This window comes from Magallana gigas, chromosome 3 (assembly GCF_963853765.1).
Source record: "Magallana gigas chromosome 3, xbMagGiga1.1, whole genome shotgun sequence".
NCBI lineage: Eukaryota > Metazoa > Mollusca > Bivalvia > Ostreida > Ostreidae > Magallana > Magallana gigas.
Window position 1 is genome coordinate 47,117,252 of NC_088855.1, and position 4,473 is coordinate 47,121,724.

General features: G+C 28.8%; 1 long non-coding RNA gene across 2 annotated transcripts; it reads left to right on the forward strand.

Moving 5' to 3' along the window:
- The first annotated feature begins 613 nt into the window (after positions 1-613).
- LOC117684194 (uncharacterized) lies at positions 614-4,205 on the forward strand. 2 transcript variants are annotated; one of them, XR_010712303.1, is made up of 8 exons: positions 614-1,076; positions 1,768-1,836; positions 2,080-2,224; positions 2,456-2,548; positions 2,917-3,049; positions 3,529-3,589; positions 3,783-3,874; positions 4,143-4,205. It is a non-coding gene; the product is annotated as an uncharacterized lncRNA (long non-coding RNA). The 2 variants fall into 2 exon arrangements; XR_010712302.1 differs by having other exon boundaries at positions 614-1,836.
- The last annotated feature ends 268 nt before the right edge of the window (positions 4,206-4,473 follow it).

A 4,473-nucleotide genomic window follows, 5' to 3' on the forward strand; every position in this document is an offset into this window, starting at 1 on the left:
TTTGCTTTATCATCAACAGCTGCACATTCAGATAATAAACAATGTCAAAGTTCGCGCGTGGCAATGGTTGACCTTGTGTCTTGACTTCTAACCAATGACTAGCAGTTTCCTAGAAAAATTATTTTAAGGTACCAAAATATATATAATTATGTAAATATTATCCCGTCTCTGTTATATTGACTGAATTTGAGAAGAAAAATAATTGGAGGGTCTATAAAGGAATTGCTTTTAATTTTGTTCAACGTCATGGTTTCAGTGAAATTCATGGTCCATCATTCATAATGAAACAAATTCAAAATCTTTAAATACTGATATGAAAAGAAAATTGTGATTGTTGATGTAAATACTTATACATTGAAAGATAGGAAGATTTTTATTAAATATATAACAAAACATATATGCTTGAAAGAATTGCAAAAATTTCTTTACCCCACGTTCAGAATGTGTCACGCACAAGGCCTGGTATATGTAACAATATTAAATACTACAAAATCTAGGTCAAATATTTCGGTTAACGTTCAACATTTGGGTTCAGTGACGCTCTTAAAATCGTGTACCATGAAAACCTGGGGTTTTTTTCAGCCTAAAAGAAAGAAGAAACAGTACAGTATACAGGAAAAATGTCCACATGTGTAAAATATGTGTATAATTTTACACATGTTTTGCACATATAATGCATGTGTACAACACATGTTTTAAAATTTATATGTTGAACACATATATTATACACGTGTGTAACATATATATTTTACATATGTTTAACACATATATAAAATAATATATGTTCAATACATGTTTCAAAGAACATATACACGAAAAAAAAAATGTTGAATTTATTATTTATTTTCATGACTTTCACCTATATTTATGCATTTATTAGTAAATACTTGTAAAAATAAAATTTATCTTACAAACTTTTGCCGAGTAACTTACAGAAAATTTATTTGTTAACCAATTCCGGATTAAAAATCTCGATTGGCTTTAATTTTGTCGTTTGCAATCATACGTCATTTTTTACGTCACGGAAGCAGAAGATGTTGATCAATCATTTACAGATATTCGATTTGAGGCTAAAGGTAAGGTTTGTCAATCATTCTTATTCATTTATTTGTATTGTAAAATTATACAAATATTGCTGGTAGCAACCTAGTCATTTTACAACACGTCAAGTAGCTTGTGTTCTTCGGGAAAATTCGGGTTGAAAACAAGAAACATGTATTGTCAACGATCGATGCTTATCCAATCTGCTTAGGTGAAATTGATGAAAGTTTTTAGATGAACTATAAAGGCAAATACGGTGATTTAATGTATATAATACACATAAAGGTATATACTACATCTGCTATATATGTAGGTAAACGGTATAGGTCTGTCGGTAAACGTTTTCCACAAAGCTACAATTATAAGCAGTGGTAGCTGAAAAAAAGCAGATTTATAGACAGAACAATGCTTGAAAATTGAGCGAACATTAAATATATGTTTATCAAATGTATTTTTATTTAGATCAGACACATTTCAATCTTGAAAAGTGAAAGTAGAATAAACTAGAGTAAAGCTCGTTGCAAAGTAACGAGTAGGTATTCCATAAAACTTAAAAGCAGCAAGTCGAAAGTTTTATATAATTTTGTTGTTGTTGTTGTTGTTGTTGATATATCAAAACTGAAAATTAAATTGATTGTTTAAAATGTTACTTATTATGCAACAACTTGCTAAAATGTTCAGTCGGTTACTTAAGTGAGTATGCTAATTAACACACTTTATTTTTAGACAGGTCACAGAAGACATAAACTAACGCAGTGGATAGCAGGGATGTCTCTCTAAACTGTTTATGCAGTTGTAAGTATTATAAGTAAAATTCAGTTTTTTATCTTCAAAACTGTTGCTTGATTTTCTTTTGAAAGTATTCATGATTTAAATTTTGTAAAAGAAATCAATGAAATTTTCATATTAATTCTAAATTTCATGTTTTAAGTGTTTTTTTTATTATTAAACATGCAATAATATACCTGCAATGTACTATGATATGCAACTTATTTTGATATATACAACTATTGTGTGTAAATTCTTCTTTTTTTGTAGAAAATGGCTTTAGTACAAAGGCTACCAATATTGGTCGGTCAGGAACTCCGAAGACATAGGGTAATGAATTTTTCAAGATCCAGACATTCTTCTTGAGTTCATAGACAGTTCTACACTGCAGCTGGTATAAAAGTGACAAATCATGGTAATTAAATCTAAATACGTAGAGTTCTGACTGTATTGTTAATATAAAGAATTTCTGTATAGTGTACTGTAATTTTTAAGAGTTGAAAATCTAACTTTTAGAAATATTTCAGGTTTAATTATAAAAATATTATCATAATAAGTCTGTTTTCTTCCTCAAAATTAAATATTTATTTTATGCTGATTTAAAAACCTCTGATGATTGTATTAAGTTGGTATAACTATATTTTAGAAAGAACCCAGTCCACACATGAATTGCTAAGGTCAATGCACTGAAAAGAAGGAAGTTGAAGTTAGATCGACATAGAGATGGCTAGTTTTTTTGGTTAGTTTGTCAGTTCTGTTGCAAAAATATGTGCAGTATCACAATTCTGTTAAAGCTGCTTGGTATCCACTGATGGCTGCATGTTTGTATTATTAGTTATTTAATTATCTCAGACTTCTTAAAATTGCTGTTAGTTTTTAGCAATCAAAAGCACTTGTAACAATTAATTATTGTATAACATGTACATGTACTTGCAAAACAGCAATATAATTCTAAAAATCTGGATATTTCAGTTTTTTATAGTTTCAATAATGGTAATTCTAGGATGTACAACAATGACTTTTCTTACATGTGTATACAGTGACTGATTTAAACAAATATTTGTTTTTTAGTTTTAATATTAAAAGTCTGATGTTTATTTTTCTTAGCTGTTCCGCTCTACAATGGACTAATTTGAGACCCTCTCCCCCTGGATGGCTGTGCAATTATTTGTACAGGCAATTCACCCCACCAGGAAAGAGTCCTGTGGACATGAGGAGGAAGTAGATGACAGTAGCACTTGTAAGTCTGACTTTGTAATATCATGTGTATGATATACTTATATATTGATAAAAATCAACAATACTATTAAGGCATCTTAAAAGTGTCAGATCTAATGTATATACCGTGGAATCATTAAAATTCGTGGTGGCTCAATTTTCGAGGAATTCGAAAATCCTCAACGAAAACAATTTTAGAAACAGTTATCTTTGTTACTGAAACAGTAGGCTACGCATTCACGAAATTACATCCCCACAAAGAGCAAAAAAGTCATAATCCACGAAAATTGGCCCCCACGAATTTAAATGATTCCACAGTATACTACATATATTGGCTAACAAGTCAAACATTTATTGAACTTAACATGCAACCAGTCCCTTCTTTGGACATAATTATGTACAAATAAAGTGCATCATGTACATGTGTATAAATATATATAACTATTTATTGAATGATACTTTATAAAAGAATTTTGCAGATTTTTTCTTCATTTCTTTCAGAGATTATTCTTAACATCGAAAAAAATTACCGAATGTTAGAAGTTCTGGCCAGAGTTTAAAGGTGAGAATTATAATTATATTAATATATACATGATTGTATAGTAATAACTACATGTATGTAAGTTCTGCTAGAGAAATGCATGTATTTAAATTAAAATGAAAATTTGATTCTCACATGACAATTTAATTTATATCTTCAATCTATGAAATATACCATGACTATATATTAACTCGAGATTTTTTTCTGTCACCAGAGTTCTATGTATCAATAAAAAAAGACAACAGACGAAACATCTGGGAGCTTCTGCAGGAAAAAGAAGAAAGAAGAATTAAAGGTTACCAAGCGGTAAGTTAAAAAAATTGTTGTGATTTCACTCTTTTACAATATTAATACATATTCTGACCTAGATTACCAGGTACTTATCTAAAATATTTCTGTATGAATTCTAATATAGAATCTATATAATGTAATATCATTGGATAGTGTAACAAGTGTACATGTATACTGTAAAACAGAGACATGGCAAACAATAACTAATGGTGTAGTACATTAAATATGAAATAGAAACAATACATAATTATGTATGATTGTGTAATTTTTCTTTTTTTTACAGGAACAAGGAAGAGAGAAATGAATTGTTACATGGCAATGAAGAATAAACTCCTGAGAAAAAATTAATGAAGTTTTTGTTATTATTTTTTTATATGCCTGGTGTGCATCTGCAATAATAATTATACTGATGATCTATACATTGATATCAAGGAATAGTTTGCAATATGAAGCACGCTGTACGTAATATATTTTAAATGAAAGGTTAAGTAAAGATGTACCTTTATTATTGAAAATTGCTAACAAAAAATTATATATAAATTTCATATATAAAATGCAACACATATATTACACATATAGAATATGTGTTTTACACATATAAAATATGCTATGTT